Source organism: Musa acuminata, chromosome BXJ3-8 (assembly GCF_036884655.1).
Source record: "Musa acuminata AAA Group cultivar baxijiao chromosome BXJ3-8, Cavendish_Baxijiao_AAA, whole genome shotgun sequence".
NCBI classification, from domain to species: Eukaryota; Viridiplantae; Streptophyta; class Magnoliopsida; order Zingiberales; family Musaceae; genus Musa; species Musa acuminata.
In genome coordinates this window covers 17,500,274-17,519,944 of record NC_088356.1, presented here as the reverse complement: position 1 = coordinate 17,519,944, position 19,671 = coordinate 17,500,274, and positions in this window count along the sequence as shown.

Below are 19,671 nucleotides of genomic sequence, written 5' to 3'. Positions count from 1 at the left end.
TTAGTGCCGCTTCATCCCAATCATATCTCGAATCAGCACGGCAAGCCACATCAGTCTAATATAAAAAAATATTAAAAGAATTTATCATCTATACTGCAGAATATTTTTTCTGATTTAATTTATTATAAAAAAATTTTAGATCACAATAATCGAAATCAATTATTTTACAAAAAACTTTTATTTTTAGTAAGTTACTGACTTAAGCATAGATCATATCAGGCAGGCATTTCACACTCATATAATCAATCTAACTCCTTTTATCACCCGGCTTTTCCCACTCATCTTTCATGACTTTTCCTACCCATTCAATGTCGTCATGTTTGTCTAAGCTCCATGACCACCTGCCTTTTCTTTCCCATTCGAAGTCTTTTTTTTTTCCCCCAAGATCTATATCACCTGGCTTTTCCTACAAAAAGAAAAATTAATTTACCTTGTTTTGTCCAAACTCAAAGAGGCTTCGCAATACATGCACATTGAATTGGACTCCAAAGTACATGAAGGAACGACTCGATGGAGGTTTCACAATGTGTGGTGTACATAATGAATTAGGTTCCGAGGTGCTTGTGCTTATGGATATTCTTAACATGAAGATTCCTATTCCCCTTAGGAAAAGCTTTGAATGTAATTGAGCGTTTGTAAGTATAAAAATATAATTATATTATTATATAATAATAATAATATAAAAATGAAAACCATATAACTATAGATCAAAGATTTTGATTATATATCTCGAATATATTTCTTTTCATTTGTAAATACATCATCGTTCCATCTGAAGGAAGCAATGATACTTATATAAGAAGAATTGGATTCACTTTTTTCTTTCTTCCTATTATAGGAACACCATAAGCGATAGAATAGATCTCCTCTCATATAATATACCATTCTTAGGATATCTAATTTATTTATTAGCGAGAGCAAAAGATTTATGATAGGTGATTAGGAGGGTTCTTTTCATATCTCCTATGAAATCTTATTTAACTGGCTCTTTTTGTATTAGTTGATAACCTTACTCAGAATCTAATTAGATCTATAATATATCTTATCTAATTAAATAGTATAACATAATCTAACGTTCTCCTATTTTGTATATTAATTAGTAAAATATAAATAAATTTAAAAATAAAATAAATAAAATAAAATTTTATTTAAAAATAATTTTACTTGATTGGATTCTAAAAATTTTGAAAAGTGTTTTACACATGGCTACGAATTCTATAAAACAAGTTAATAAGTCAAATACATATAATAATAACTAATACATTAAATTTGAGTATCAATACGAATCATAGCGATTGTATGTCATCAATATCATACTCCCTTTTATACATCAAAACTTTATTAGTCTTTCCTAATATAGTTCATAATGACTCTTGTAATTTATCACAATCATGTTATCACATCCAACCATAATATGTACATACATAAATATGAATAGAATAATATAAATAAATAATTTTAATTATGTAAGCAAAATATCAATTATGATATCCACTTAAATATGTATCATCATATCTTTTATAGGTCGCTCATAAACTCAATCATAAGAATATATTTTTTTAGATATCTTAGATAGTAAGATATTTGTAAATAGATTAACAATCAATGCAGTAAAATTTAAGTTCTTAATTGACATTAGTTGTTTTTAGACTTTTTTTCTAACTATCAAGTATTTTATACTATAATGCATAAAATTACTAGAGTATTTATCATTCTTAAAGAAAAAAATTACTATGATATGATAGAAAGTATTTTTAGTGACTTGATAATTGAGTTTGACCCTACTAAGTCATGAGATAAACTTTTACAATCGTAAATCTTAATTAGTATCCTCAAAGTATGTCACGAAGTCAATTTTTATTTTTAATAATATAATATATATTATACTATTCTTAAAAATTATTTTTTTAGTTAATATAAAAATAAATAATAAAATAGGCTTCCTACTATTAAGGTAATTTGTAGAATTAGTGTTTGAAAATATTATTATTTCAAGCTAATCTAATATGTTGTATATGAGCATATAATACTTCATCTTTTACAAAAATTCTATTACTTTATTTACAACCTTCCAATGTTCTATTTATGGGTAATTCTAATATTTACTTAGTATTTTTTTATTGTAAAATTAATATCTTGTCTAGTATAAACGTAAGCATATAATAGATTTTCAATTATACATTTATAAAGAATACATATTTTTTATTCTATTCTAAGTTATTCTTAGGACATCGGACTTAACAAAAATTTATCTATAATAACAGGTGTATCATAAGCTAAATAAGTTGTATACAGAATCTCTCCAAGACTCGATGAATATATTTGAGATAAGATAGTCCTAACAATATTTGAGATCTATTCCTAAATATCTTAATGTTAATAACATAAGTATTCTCATCCATATCGATTATCTTAAAATTCTTGATGAGAAATATCTTGATTTTATGCAATAAACCAAGATCAGTTTTGGCAAGCAAAAATATCATCTACATACTAGTATAATAAATTTGTTTCCATTGACATTCAAATATAAATACTAATCAACAATATTTTTTTAAAATTTAAAAGAAATAATAGTATTATAAAACTTTTATATACCACTATCTAGGGGCTATAGATATCCTAAGTTTACGAGCTAAACTTTTCTTTCTTTTCTCTTCAAATCCTTTAGGTCATTCTATGTAATTTTTTTCATCTAGATCCTCATTTAAAAGACTTATTTTTGTTGAATCTCGAATTTTGATGATGAAATCAATTGGTAAAGTGTTTGATCTAATCTATATGTTGAGATAAGTGTGCAGGATTAACTATGATAGTAGTAAGGCATAAAGCAAATGTTGGGCCAGAGTCAAAGATCGGATGATATGTCAAAGATTCGGACGATGTGCTGGAAGTTTGCTGGAAGCTCACCAAGAGTTCATTGGGAGCTCACCGAGAGTTCGTCGGGAGTTCGCTGAGAGTTCGTTGGGAGTTCGTCGGAAGTTCACCGAGAAGTTCATCGAAAGATCGCTAAAAGAACAATCGACATACCGGATAGAGATTGACTGTTTAAATATTTTAATTATCATGGTTAGACCTTAAGTTGAGTTAAGATTGGAAGGTAATCTCACTAACTCAGTTAGGGGCTAACTCGGCCCTTAATAGGGCTGAACTGGGTCGGTTGAATAGCTTATTCAGCACCTGAAGTCATGACTGGCAATGGCACCGCCTGGTGACTCAATCTCCCAAGTGGTCTGGGCGGTGGTATCATTAGTAGTTAATACTGTCAGGCGATGGTACCGCCTAGACTGAGCGGTGGTATCGCCCAAACTGAATGGTGGTACCAACCAGTGTCAATTTGTAGGCGGTAGTACCATCCAATAATGGCGGTGGTACCACTAGTACTTCGGAAATCTGGGATGAGACACTTTTTGACTCCAATTTTGAATCCATTGGGGCCTATAAATACCCCACCCTTTTCTGCATGAAAGGGCACGAAATTGTGAACAAAATATTGAAGTCTTAGGGTGTGAAAATATTGTAAAAGTGCAAAAAGTCCTCCTCCCTTTCTAGTATTATGATCATTCAAAAGAAGTGTGAGGCTTATAAAGGTTGTCTCATAAACTCATGAAAAGGAGAAGAGAGCTGCAAAAGGGTGGTTTGTCTTCGCCCATTAAAGGAAGACCATTAGTGGATGCTAGTGACCTCGACGGAGGAGGAATTAGAAGTGGATATAGGTCACAATGACCGAACCACTATAAATTTCGATGTGCTCATTTTTATTCTACTTTTCATTACTGTCATTACTTTCTAAGTTAATTGCTAGTTCATTTACTCTAAAGTCAAGCACTTTCCGAGATTGGTTTTCAACGAACGAATTTCTTACAAAGCCGATAATTTTTTCTGCTGCACTAATTCACCCCCCCCCCCCCCCCCCCTCCTCCCCCCTTAGTGCCGCTCTTGATCCTAACAATTGATATCAGAGCAAGGTCACTCTCGGTTTGGCTTAAAACCCAAGAGAGTTGGTATTTACCGGCAACCAAGATGGTCACTCAATTACATGTCCACCCATTTCAATGAGATAGACTATACCTATTGGAAGACTAGAATAAGGATTTTTCTATTTTCTATGGATTTTGATTTATGGAACATTACAGAAAATGACTTTCAAAAGTCTTCTCTTCTAATGAACGATTGAATGAGTTGGAAAAGAAGACTTTCGCTTTAAATGCCAAGGCTATGAATGTCTTGTTTTACACTTTAGATAAAATCGAGTTCAATCGAGTATCTATTTGTGAAATGACTTTTGATATTTGGCACACACTCGAAATCACCCACGAAGGTACTAGTAGAGTAAAGGAGTCCAAAATTAATCTTTTAGTCCATACTTATGAGTTGTTTTAGATGAAACTAAGCGAGACCATTGGAGACATGCACACCTGGTTTACAGATGTCATCAATAATCTAAAAGGACCTGGTAAAAGCTTTTCTAATTTTGAACTTGTTAATAAAATATTGAGATCCCTTCTAAAGATTTGGGACCCTAAAGTAACAGTTATTCAAGAGGCCAAAGACTTGAATAATTTTCCTCTCGAAGAACTTATTGTGTCATTAATGACCTATGAGATGACTTGTAATGCTCATAAAAAGCTTGAGAACAACCTTCCAAAGAACAAGAAGGATATGACACTAAGAACTCATGAAGACTACTTGAAAGAAAATTCAAGTGATGAGAACTATGATGATGACTTGGCACTCTTGACAAGAAAGTTTAAAATTTTCATAAAAAGAAATAAATCTAAAAATGACATTAAAAATAAAATTGAACCCAAAAAAGAACAAGTTATATGCTACGAATGCAAGAAGCCGAGACATTTCAAAAGCAAATATCCCTAAGTAAAGAAGAAGCAATCAAAAAAGAAGAATACGCTCAAAGTAACATGGGATGACTCAAGCGATTTCGAAGGTGAAGAACAAAGCAACAAGGAGATCGCCAACTACGCACTAATGGCTATCGAAGATGAGGTAAGTAGTTCATTAGATGCAAATTTATTTTTCAATGAGCTTTTAAGTATTTTTCATAAATTATTTGATAAACATAAATTAGTTAGTAAAAAGTATAAACTATTAAAAAAGGAGCATGCTTCTCTTGTTAGTGATTTTGATAGATTAAAAATTGAACATAATGATAGTTTAGCTTTTTGCACAAAATGTGATGGATTAGAAACGCTTAAAAAGGAGAATTTATAACTACATGAAACCTTAGAAAATTTTGAAATAGGTAGCAAATCCTTAAACATGATCCTTGCAAATAAGAATCATGTTCATAGAAGAGATGGAATTGACTTTATGAGTAACATTCATAAAAATCTAACCATCTTTGTTAAAGGCCCAACTTTGCATATTTCATCCTGAAATAAATGCAACTTTTGTTACAAATTTGGACATATTGCTTATAAATATCCGTTTAAGAGATATAGTCTACACAAATTGATTTGGGTTCCTAAAGAAACCATAAAAAACTTCATGCAAAATGATAAGTTGAGTCGATCGACTTTTGAGGCACCCAAGGTCAAATGGGTACATAAAAATCACTATTTTTTTAGAAATATTTACCATCACAATCTAGGAGCAAGAGATGGTACCTCGATAGTGGATGCTCAAGGCACATGACTAGAGATTCATCTCAATTCTCTAAGCTCACTAGCCTAGACGAAAGGTATGTCACCTTCGGAGACGACAACAATGGTAAAATCATTAGCAAAGGAACCATAGGTAACAAATTCAACTTTTTTATTAAAGATGTGTTGTTGGTTGATGACTTAAAGCACAATCTTTTGAGCATTAGTCAATTATGTGATAAAGAATATGTCACTAGATTTGAATCCAATGCTTGTATTATTGAACAACCACACAAAAAAACCTCTATGATTACCCTAAAACAAAATAATGTGTATGCTATTGACATTGATGATCTTTGTAATGAAATGTATTTTTCGGTTTTGAATGATGATGCTCAGCTTTGGCATAGAAGATTAAGTCACGCTAGCATGAAACTAATCTCTCAAATCTCATCCAAAGAACTTGTAAGAGGTATTCGTAACATTAAGTTTGTTAAAAATAATGTGTGTGATGCATATCAACTAGGAAAACAAATAAAAGGTAGTTTCAAACTAAAGAATTAAATAAGCACTTCTAGACCATTACAATTGATCCATATGAATTTGTTTGGATCAATTGGTAGCAAATATACCTTTGTAATTATAGATGATTATAGTAGATACACTTAGACATACTTCTTGGCACACAAAAGTGATTGCTTTAGGTATTTTTTTAAGTTTTGCAAACTTGTTCAAAATGAAAAAGGCTTTATGATTTCATCAATTTGGAGTAATCATAGTGGCAAATTTTAAAACCGTGATTACCAAAATTTTTATGAATCTAATGAATACAACCACAATTCCTCTACACCGAGAAATCCTCAACAAAATGGAGTAGTAGAAAGAAAAAAATAGAAATTTACAAGAAATAGCAAGAACCATATTGAACAAACATAGCCTACCCAAATATTTTTGGGCCAAAGCCGTTAATACGACGTGCTACGTCATGAATAGGGTTCTAGTAAGATCATTACTTTCCAAAACTCCTTATGAATTGTGGAATAACAAAAAACCCAACATTTCATATTTTAAAGTTTTCGGTTGTAAATGTTTTATCTTGAATGAAAAAGATGTCATAGGAAAGTTTGATGCAAAATCTGGTGAATGCATTTTTCTTTGTTATTCTTCTATTACTAAAGTCTTTCATATCTTTAACAAAAGAACTTTGATTATAGAAGAGTCTATTCATGTTGTCTTTAATGAAATTTTCAAATTTAAGAAAAATGAGTTTGATGATGATCTTAATTTCGAAACTTTAAATTTAAATGAACCCTCTCCTCCAACTAGCAACTTGGATACATCTTCTTCTAAAACATCCTTATCCAAGGAATGGAAGTACGTAGATGCTCATCCAAAGGAGATAATCATAGGAGATACATCAAAAGGGGTTCAAACTCATTTTTCTCTTAAAAATTTTTGTGCCAATACTGCTTTTCTTTCTCAAATTGAACCTAAATGCATTAACGAGGTCTTGAAAGATGATTCATGGGTTATCACAATATAATAAGAGTTGAACCAATTTAAGAGAAATGAGGTATGAGAGCTTGTTCCAAGACCAAGTGGCCATTTAGTTATTGGTATTAAACGAGTCTTTAGAAACAAGCAAGATGAATTTGGTATCATGGTTAGAAACAAAGCTAGATTAGTATGGCCAAGGATTTCAACAAAGAATAAGGTATCGATTATGAAGAAACCTTCGCTCCTATGACAAGATTAGAAGCCATAAGGATGCTCCTTGCCTATGCTAGTTGTAATAATTTTAAGTTATTTCAAATGGATGTTAAAAGTACTTTTCTTAATGGCTTTATTTCCAAAGAAGTTTATGTTGAACAACCTCTTGGATTTGAGAATAATAATTTTTCGAATCATGTGTTTAAATTGACTAAAGCTCTCTATGGATTAAAACAAGCCCCAAGGGCTTGGTATGAGAGACTTAGCTCCTTTCTTATCCAAAATAATTTCTATAAAGGCAAGATCGATACTATATTATTTATTAAAAAATTTAAAAATAATTTTCTTATTGTTCAAATTTATGTTGATGATATTATTTTTTGTTCTACAAATGAATCATTATGCAAATCATTTGCCAAAAGTATGAGCCAAGAATTCGAAATGAGTTTAATGGGTGAACTAACTTTCTTTTTAGGCTTACAAATCAAATAACTAAGTGATGATATCTTTCTTAGTCAAACAAAATATCCATTAGACTTACTAAAATAGTTTAATATTGATAGTTCAAAGGCTATCAATACTCCTATGAGTACCTCCACTAAGTTAGACAATGACGTAAGTGAAGAAATCTTTGATCAAAAAACTTATAGGGATATGATAGATAGTTTACTATACCTTATCGTAACTAGACCGAACATCATGTTTAGTGTAGGACTTTGTACTAGATTTCAATATAATCCTAAGTTATCTCATCTTAAAGTAGTTAAAAGAATTCTTAGAATCTCATTCAAGCTAAACACATTGATATTAGACATCATTTTATTAGAGATCAAATTAATAATAATGATATATCTTTAAATTTTATTGACACAAAACATCAATTAACAAATATTTTTACTAAACCATTGAATGAGGAACAATTTGATTTTATTAGAAGAGAGTTAGACATGTTAAATTTTCAAACACATGAATTCTTCTCATATATTTTATCTTAATTTTTTAATTTTTATGATTTAAGTTTTCTTATGAATCAAGATCGTTCACTATGATTTTTATTGGTATCGGTTTTCATGACTTAAGTTTTCATGAATTCTTACTTTTTGCTATAGAAGAGATTTTTTAAAATGAATCATGATGTTTCATATTGATCTTTTATGATCTTTAATATCTCTCAAGTGATGATTGAAATATTAATGTAATTTTTTTTTCCTTTATATCCTTCCCTTCTTTTATTTAATGACAAAGGGGAGAAAGAGAAGCAAGATTGCTAACTTGCATATCAAAAAATTGTTAGTTTGCACATCTCAAGTGAAGTAAAAAGTGTTAGTTGAATACTACATTATTTATCTAATGTAATGACAAGATCTAATGAGAATTAAATATAATATTATTTCTTTGGCACATAAAAGAATATATATTGAATAGTTGGATAAATTTTCATCTTTTCAATTGTTTTGTTTGTTGAGTTACACATCAACTTATATTTTATGTCAACAATCAATTAATTTTTAAAATTTAAAAATTCTAGTGATGTATTAGATATAAAATTTGATATGCTTGTTTTGGGTAATCTAAAACCAAATTATTGAATGAGGTTCATTAATTTCTTATATATTTTATGTTAAAAAAAGAAAATATACTATATATATATATATATATATATATATATATATATATATATATATATTGACTAAAAGTTTTCGAGTGGCACATTTGATCTAAATAATTTTCAAGCTAATTTCGATTTATCTTTTGACTTAGTATTTTAAGGGCTAAATATATTGATTAATATTATTTTAATCAAATTTGAGGATTAAATTTCTATTAAATGAGGGAGAAATGTAATCACCAATAATTTCTCTCTTAACATAAATTAATTACTATAAATAATGTATTACTTTATTATTAACTTTCATATTTATGTACTATAGTTATGGAAATGATTAAATTTGATTTCCTTAATCATGTGGATAAGTTAAAAATTCTACTAATCAATTAAATTATTAATTGATTTATTTTCTAATGAGTGATTTAATTTTTAGGAAGTAAATAGTTTACATTCTTTGTGTATGAATCATAAGAAATGAATATTATATTTCTCTCTTTACGTGTGAAAGTAAAATAAAAATAAATTAAATATAAAAATTAAATTATTATTTACCTTTCAAATATCTCATCTTCTCCTATATAAAGGGGGCTCTTCCTCCTACATTCCTCACCTAGCTTGACAATAAGAGGATTGAGGAAAGGACTTTCCGAGGAGATGATTTCAAAGAAAGGTTAATCGAGGAGAGATAAGATCATTTCCTTTCTTAATTAGTTTTGATTTATGTTTTGAAATCTTAATATTGGGATTGTTATAACTTTATGATGCATAATGATGTTTTAATTTTAAAATTTTATGATTAGTAAATAATAATAATTGATTTGTGATGTTAAAATGATTATTTGATTTATATTAATTCTTTAAGCTTAAGTGAATTTTAATATTAATTTAATTATTAAAATTCTTATTTTTGGATTAACACAATAGTTCTAATTTATTTAATTAGATATATCTATGTTTCAATAATTATGTATGAATTTCTATGATGTAATTAGTTTTAAATTTCATATCATAAATTTATTTTTTTTAATTCACGAATTTGAGTTATTCTTTAATAATTTAAAATATTAAAATATAATTTGATAAGAGGAGTCTAATTGGGATTTGACTTGAGTTAGGTTGATTTGTTTGATTGAATCGACTCAGCCCATGTGCTCATATACGACCTAGCCCATGTGCTCATATACGACCTAGCCCATGTGGCTAGGTATGACCCAACCCATGTGATTAGGCATGACCCAGCCCATGTGAACAAGTAAGAGCTAGCCCAAAAAGGTGAGATATGACCTAACCCATATGACCAAGCACGACCCAACTCATTTAGCCAGGTACGATCTACTCCATATGACTATGTACGACCTAGCCTATGTGATAAGGTATGACCCAACCATATGGCTAAGCATGATCCAACTCATGTGGCTAAGTTCAACCTAGTATATGTGGTTAGACACGACCCCAACTCATGTTTCTAAGCACGACCCAACCCGCAGGCTAAGCATAGCCTAGTTTAGTGGTAAGGCTCAACTCAACTTGTAAATGAGGCTTAGCCTAGTTAGTGAAGTTAAGCATGCTCAGCTATGCAATTGGCATTAGGCATATCGTCATTCCTCTATCCAGCCTGTTGTACTTCAGCCCAACCTATTACTTGGGATAAGCATGTGTGACACACGTGACTTGTCCAAGACTCAAGTGGTCAGTTCAATTTAGGAAAGCACTATACGATATAGTCTGATTCCTCTTCTTTTATTGGTTTAAGCTCGTTAATTGACTAAATCAGATATGTTTGATCGGTTTAAGTTAGTTTAGGGTGATTCTAGATGAACTTGATTAGTTTAAATCTACTTGATTTAATCGGGATCAATCAAATCTAAATTAGATGGTGATTCCAAATTGGGTCTATAAGGATTTAAGGTTAGTTCTATTAGGTAATAATTGAATTGAGTTTAGTTAAGTCAATTAAGCTAATCCAATTAGGATTTCGGTTGATTGAGGACTATTAAGATATTGATGTTTCATGCTCTTACGATTTGATAAACTTAAAAGTTTTATTTAAATATGTCATTTAAAAATAATTATTTATTTTTTACTTTTCTTAACTTTATGATATTGATATGATTGTTATCGTGTAGTAGATATTGTAGGAAAATCTAGGGATGACATTACATGCATAGAGGAAGAACATAAAATAAAAATCCTAAATTTCTCAAAAGGTATTCATCGTCGTACGAAGATTGATGTGCAAATACCCGCAAAAATGAAAACAACATTGAGATAGTTATGTTACCTAGGGAGATCATATATCCTTGAATTCCTGCAGATCTATGGAAGAGGATGAAGGAGGTCAAGCACTCTCCTCTCTAGCGATGATTCATATGGCAAGAGCTATGAAGAAGCTCCTCAAATTGCTGCTCAAATCTCCACACCTGCTATCGGAGGAGGAGAAGGGGAGAATAGGAGGTGACAACCAAGAAGGTCTAGCTTATAATCCTTTGGTTCTCTCCTATTTATAGAGGTCTTTTATCAACTTAACCCTAATGGATCCAACCATATTAGGTATTGGATCTCCATCCAACTACCTAAGCCTCTTGTTGAATCTCGGATTTTGATGATGAAGTCAATTGTCATTTGTTGTCTAATCTATGTGTTGAGATAAGTGTGCAGGATTAACTACGATGAAAGATAGACAAGCAGCAGGAGTTGCGCCGGAGTCAAGTTCATGATCACGTTGGGAGTTCGAGAGTTCGACGGAAGTTCGGACGGTCGTCGGAGGTTCTGCGAGAACAGATCCGAGAAGTCCAGAAGCTTGCCAAGCGAAGCTCGTCGGAACTTGCCAAGTGGATCGTCGCAAAGTCCAGGAGTTTGCCGGAAGTCCGCAGGAGCATCACCGAGGGTTCATCGGATGATCAACGGAAGTTCGCCGGAAACTCGCCGGAAGGAGCGATTGACGCACCGAAGCAAAGCTGCAGAAGTTGTCTTAGATTTAATCGTAGTTAGCACGTTGATTAAGTTGGAAAATGGGAGGTGATCCCATTGGCTTAATCTTGGGGCAATTGGGCCCCTGAAAGATTGAAATTGGGCCGAATGGAATGAACCATTCGGACCCTGATTGCACCAGGAGGTGCAACCGCCCAGGCCAGGAGGTGGCACCGCCTGGGCTAGGCCTTCCAGCGAGACTGGGCGGTGCAACCTCCCCAGCCGGGAGGTGGCACCGCCTGAGCTCAGTCTTCGAGCAAGACTGGGCGGTGCAACCTCCCTGGCAGAGAGGTGGCACCGCCTGAGCTCAGTCTTCGAGCAAGACTGGGCGGTGCAACCTCCCTGGCAGAGAGGTGGCACCGCCTGAGCTCAGTCTTCGAGCAAGACTGGGCGGTGCAACCTCCCTGGCAGAGAGGTGGCACCGCCTGAGCTCGGTCTTCGAGCTCTGCCAGGCGGTGCAACCTCTCCAGTCAAGAGGTGCAACCGCCTGATCCCAGAATTCCGGGATTTGATTGTTTTGAGCTCCAAATTTGAATTGGGTTGGGGCCTATAAATTCCCAACCCATTCAGCACTGAAAAGATACAGACCTACACCGAAATCTTGATCTTTTCTGTGATTCTAAGAGCTCAAAAGTGTTGTAAAGCCTTTAAGTCTCCTCCTTCTGTTCTTCAAGTTTTCAGTTGTAAAGTGCGAAGAGAAAGGTCTGTAAAGGTTGTCTCCTGAGCCTGTCAAAAGGAGAGAAACTGTAAAAGGGAAGTTTGGCCTTCGCCTATTGAAGGAAGGCCCCTAGTTGACGTCGGCGACCTCGTCGGTGGAGGAAGCCAAAAGTGGAGTAAGTCAAGGCTGACCGAACCACTCTAAATCTCTAGTTTGCGTTTATTTTTGAGCACTTTATCATTACTGCAAACCTCCTTCATTACTACTGCTCTCTGCGCTTTCACGAACAAGTTCTAAGTGCTGTTCTTCCGAATCTGCATTCAGACGTAAATTCGTATTTTCGTACATTACAGTTTACGTTTACGTTTGATTCTGCAGAACTGTCTTCCGTGCTTTTACGAACGAGTTTCTTTGCAGTTTACACTTACATTTTGATCCTAGTGATAACTGCAAACTGTCCTCTGCAATTTTACGAACGAGTTTCAACATTTAGACGTAAAACTACATTTAGACGTAAATCGGCTTTCTTCGCACAATCATCAGATCTCAGTTCACGTTTACGTCTTAATTTCAACTGCATACTGCCTTCTGCGAGTATACAAACGAGTTTCAAAGTTCAGACGCAAATATGCGTTTAAGACGTAAATCTGCGTCTAGACGTAAATCTGCGTTTAGATGTAAATCTGTTTTTTGCAGATTACTTTTTGAACTGTACAACAGCAGCACATTGTCTTTATACTTCTGCTTAAACTGCTCCTAGACGCAAACTGTGTTTAGACGCAATCTGCGCTTAGACGCAATCTGCGTTTAGACGCAATCTGCGCTTAGACGCAATCTGCGCTAAGAAGCAAACTGCGCTTAGACGTAATCTGAGTTTAGACGCAATCTGCATTTAGACGTAAACTGCGTTTAGACGCTAACTGTGTTTAAACGTAAACTGCACTTAATCATAAGTAATCTTAGAATCGGCTTTTGCATCAAAATAGTCTTTATCGAACGAACGCAGCTTTCGTTTTTTAATCGCAGAAAAATATCCGCTGCACTAATTCACCCCCCCCCTCTTAGTGCTCTCGATCCTAACAATTGGTATCAGAGCCCGGTTAACTCTCAAAAGGATTAAAACCCAAGAGAGATGGCTTACGCCGGAAACCAAGAGGGCCATTCCATTACACGTCCACCCATGTTTAATGGGACGGACTACACCTATTGGAAGACCCGAATGAGAATCTTTCTTATTTCTATGGACATTGATCTTTGGAATCTTGTCGAGAATGGTTTTTCAAAGTCTTCTCTTCCAATGATCGATTGGAATGATTTGGAGAAGAAGGCTTTCGCTCTTAATGCAAAGGCTATGAATGCCTTATTTTGTGCACTTGATAAAAACGAGTTTAACCGTGTTTCAACTTGTGAAACTGCGTTTGATATTTGGCACACGCTCGAAGTGACCCATGAGGGCACAAGTAGAGTAAAAGAGTCAAAAATCAATTTGCTGTTACATTCTTTCGAACTTTTTCGGATGAAACCGAGTGAAACCATTGGCGACATGTTTACCCGTTTCACGGATGTCGTCAACGGTCTAAAAGGACTCGGAAAGAGCTTTTCGGATTTTGAGCTTGTTAATAAGATACTAAGATCCCTTCCTAAGAGTTGGGATCCTAAAGTCACCGCTATTCAAGAGGCAAAAGATCTGCGAAATTTCCCTCTTGAAGAACTAATCGGGTCATTAATGACCTACGAAATGACTTGTAAAGCTCATGAAGAGCAAGAAGACATCCTTCCAAAGAACAGGAAGGATATGGCACTCAAAACTTCAGAATGCCACTTGAGAGAAAACTCAAGTGATGAGGACTGTGATGATGACTTGGCACTTCTAACAAGAAAGTTTAAAAAGTTCTTTAAAAGAAAAAAGTTTAAGAATGATGCAAAAAATAAACTTGAACCCAAAAAGGACTAAGTAATCTGCTATGAATGCAAAAAACTGGGACACTACAAGAGTGATTGTCCCCAAGTCAAGAAAAGAACAACAAAGAAGAAGGCGCTCCAAGCAACATGGGATGATTCGAGCGCATCTGAGGAAGAGGAGTCCAACACCGAGCAAGTTGCTCATTACGCCTTAATGGCCATCGAAGATGAGGTAACAAATTCAATAGATGCTGATTTATCTTTCGATGAATTATTAAATGCTTTCAATGACTTATTTGACGAATGCAAGAGTATAAGTAGAAAATATAAATTGCTGAAAAAGATGCATGATAGTCTTACGTGTGAGTTTGATAAGTTAAAAGTCGAACATCATGATAGTTTAAATTCATGTATCAAATGTCATGATTTAGAAACTTTGCAAAAAGAAAACCTGCTACTCAAGGACACCTTGAAGAAATTCGAGATTGGTAGCAAGTCATTAAACATGATCCTTGCAAACAAGGGTCACATTCCAAAAAGGAGCGGAATTGGATTTGTGAGAAGTCCTCACCAAAATCCAACCACCTTCATAAAAGGCTCCATCTTACATGTTCAACACCAAACCAAGTGCAACTTTTGTTGCAAAACTGGACACAAGACACATTGTTGTCCATTCAAGAAAATAAGTCCAAACAAACTAATCTGGGTTCCTAAAGGAACCATGACAAATTCTATGCAACATGATAAGAAATGTAGATCTATTTATGAGGCACCCAAAAGCAAATGGGTACCTAAACATCATCCTTTCTTGTAGAAAACTAAACCATCGCAAGCTAGGAGCAAGAGATGGTACCTTGATAGTGGATGCTCAAGGCATATGACCGGAGATCCATCTCAATTCTCTAAGCTCACTAGCATAGACGAAGGATATGTCACCTTCGGAGACAACAACAAGGGTAAAATCATTGGCAAAGGAACCATAGGTAACAAATCCAACTTCTCTATTGAAGATGTTTTACTAGTTGATGGTTTAAAACATAACCTCTTGAGCATTAGTCAATTATGTGATAAAGGATATATTATAAGATTTGAATCTAATGCTTGCATCATTGAAAAACCACACAAAAATATATCTATGATTGCATTAAAACAAAATAACGTATACACTATTGACATCAATGACTTATGTGATGAAATGTGTTTTGCCGTTATGAATGAGGATGCTTGGCTATGGCATAGAAGATTAGGTCATGCTAGCATGAAACTAATCACTCAAGTATCATCTAGAGAACTTGTAAGAGGAATTCCTCATATCAAGTTCATCAAAGATAATGTATGTGATGCTTGCCAATTAGGTAAGCAAATTAAGGGTAGCTTCAAAGCTAAGAATCAAATAAGCACATCTAGGCCCTTACAATTGATCCATATGGACTTATTCGGACCAATCTCTACATCGAGTCTAGGAGGTAGCAAATACGCCTTTGTCATTGTTGATGACTATAGCAGATATACATGGACCTACTTCTTAAAACAGAAAAATGAATGCTTTAGATATTTTACCAAGTTTTGTAAACTTGTTCAAAATGAGAAAGGATCTATGATTTCGTCAATTAGAAGTGATCATGGTGGAGAATTTCAAAACCATGATTTCCAAGAATTCTGTGAACTCAACGGATACAACCATAATTTCTCGACTCCAAGAAATCCTCAACAAAATGGGGTAGTAGAAAGAAAAAATTGAAATTTACAAGAAATGGCAAGAACCATGTTGAATGAACATATCCTACCCAAATATTTTTGGGCCGAAGCTGTAAACACTGCATGCTATATTTTAAACAGAGTCCTAGTAAGACCCTTACTCACCAAAACTCCTTATGAGTTATGGAATAACAAAAAACCCAATGTCTCATATTTTAAAGTCTTTGGGTGTAAGTGTTTTATCTTGAATGAAAAAGATAATTTAGGAAAATTCGATGCTAAATCTGATGAAGGAATCTTTCTTGGTTATTCTTCGGTTTCTAAAGCTTTTCGCATTTTCAATAAAAGAACCTTAATTATTGAAGAATCCATCCATGTTGTTTTCAATGAGATTTCAGAAATTAAGAAAAATGATCTTGATGATGATATTAATTTTGATTCCTTGAATTTAAACGAAACCCCGTCTCCAACTAGCAACTTGGATGCATCCACTTCCGAAACATCCTTACCCAAGGATTGGAAGTATGTAGATGCTCATCCTAAGGAGCTAATCCTAGGAGACACATCAAAGGGGGTTCAAACACGATCTTCTTTTAAAAACTTTTGTGCCAACGCCGCCTTTCTCTCCCAAATTGAACCCAAATGTGTTGATGAGGCCATGAAAGATGATTCATGGATTATCGCAATGCAAGATGAATTAAATCAATTTGAGAGAAATGAGGTGTGGACGCTTGTTCCTAGGCCAAATGACCATTTAGTTATTGGTACTAAATGGGTCTTTAGAAACAAGCAAGATGAAAATGGTATCGTGGTTAGAAACAAGGCTAGATTAGTGGCCAAAGGTTTCAACCAAGAAGAAGGTATCGATTACGAAGAAACCTTCGCACCTGTGGCTCGATTGGAAGCCATAAGGATGCTCCTTGCCTATGCTAGTTGTAATAATTTTAAGTTATTTCAAATGGATGTTAAAAGCGCTTTTCTAAATGGTTTTATTTCCGAAGAAGTTTATGTTGAACAACCTCCTGGATTTAAAAATAATAGCCTCCCTAATCATGTGTTTAGATTAACTAAAGCTCTCTATGGTTTAAAACAAGCCCCAAGGGCTTGGTATGAGAGACTTAGTTCTTTTCTCATTGAAAATAATTTCATAAAAGGCAAGGTTGATACTACATTGTTTATCAAGAATTTTGAAAATAATTTTCTCATTGTTCAGATTTATGTTGATGATATCATCTTTGGCTCTACAAATGAATCTTTTTGTGAATCTTTTGCTAAAACTATGAGTCTTGAATTCGAAATGAGCTTAATGGGAGAATTAACATTCTTCTTAGGTTTACAAATCAAACAACTAAGCAATGGCATCTTTATTAGTCAAACTAAATATGCCATGAATTTATTAAAAAGGTTTAACATGAACAACTCAAAGGCTAGTAACACTCCTATGAGCACCTCCACTAAGTTAGAAATTGATGAAAGTGGAGAAAGCCTTGATCAAAAAACTTATAGGGGTATGATAGGAAGTTTACTTTACCTCACTGCAACCAGACCAGACATCATGTTCAGTGTAGGACTTTGTGCTAGATTTCAATCAAACCCTAAGATATCTCATCTCAAAGCAGTTAAAAGAATATTTAGATATCTTAATGGTACCACAAATCTAGGATTATGGTATCCAAAATCAGAGAATTTTGAGTTAATTGCTTATGCTGATGCTGACTTTGCTGGCTGTAGATTAGATAGAAAAAGCACATCAGGATCATGTCAATTTTTAGGACATGCCCTTGTTTCCTGGTCATCAAAGAAACAAAACTCGGTTGCACTATCAACAACCGAAGCTGAATATATTGCAGCAAGTGCATGCTGTGCACAAGTTGTATGGATGAAAAATACCTTAGAAGATTATAAAGTTCATCTCAAAAATATTCCAATTAAATGTGATAACACAAGTGCAATATGCTTAACCAAGAATCCTATACAACACTCAAGAACGAAACATATTGATATTAGACATCACTTTATACGAGATCATGTCACCAATCATGACGTAACCATAGAGTTCATTGATACTAAACATCAACTAGCTGACATTTTTACAAAACCTCTAAGTGAAGAACAATTTGATTTCATTAGAAGAGAATTAGGAATGTTGATGTGTCCGAACAGATAAATTTGTTAAAATCATTTTTTCGGACAATATTATCACTTGATTATATGTGAAAATCTGCAACAAAATCTTGTCCGAATGCATCTTATTTATGGAACAGATTTTCTCGTACACCTTCATGAAAATTGAGTTTCTGAAATAGATTTGATGAAGTGATTCATGTGTATGTATTCCATCCTGCAAAATCTTTATAATGGATTATAACACAAAGGGGAAGAAGTATTTAAAGCAATCTATGTAAAATTCCTCTATAAGCTTGCTATTATTATTTTTTGGTATCATGATTACTATGCTTTTTGTTGATGACAAAGGGGGAGATATATATATGAATTGATAAACACTGCCATGATTAGAAATACTATGAATGATGCTATGAACACTGCTATGATTATGCCATCCTTGCATCACCAAGAGATATATGAACATGTGCTAAAGTTTGCATTATGCCCTGAGTTGATATCTTATCATGTGAAGAAAATGCAAACCTTGCTAGAATATTTCAAATGTGTGCATCATGTAATAAGTTTCACGGCTTTAAATGATAATGTTCAAACTACATGATGAATAGTTACAAACACATCATACAAACTTGATGATGTATGTCAAGCCCTGACATCATCTTTGAAGAGATACATCATGATGAGTATCATGATGGGAGTATTGATAAGTTTAACTGATCTAACTTATCAATACGTCACTTGAATTCTTAGGTCTTGAATTCAAGGTTGACTTATCTCAACGATGGCATATAGACAGGGGGAGTTAAGGATAACTCCATAATCAATTGATTGTCATCATCAAAAAGGGGGAGATTGTTGAATCTCGGATTTTGATGATGAAGTCAATTGTCATTTGTTGTCTAATCTATGTGTTGAGATAAGTGTGCAGGATTAACTACGATGAAAGATAGACAAGCAGCAGGAGTTGCGCCGGAGTCAAGTTCATGATCACGTTGGGAGTTCGAGAGTTCGACGGAAGTTCGGACGGTCGTCGGAGGTTCTGCGAGAACAGATCCGAGAAGTCCAGAAGCTTGCCAAGCGAAGCTCGTCGGAACTTGCCAAGTGGATCGTCGCAAAGTCCAGGAGTTTGCCGGAAGTCCGCAGGAGCATCACCGAGGGTTCATCGGATGATCGACGGAAGTTCGCCGGAAACTCGCCGGAAGGAGCGATTGACGCACCGAAGCAAAGCTGCAGAAGTTGTCTTAGATTTAATCGTAGTTAGCATGTTGATTAAGTTGGAAAATGGGAGGTGATCCCATTGGCTTAATCTTGGGGCAATTGGGCCCCTGAAAGATTGAAATTGGGCCGAATGGAATGAACCATTCGGACCCTGATTGCACTAGGAGGTGCAACCGCCCAGG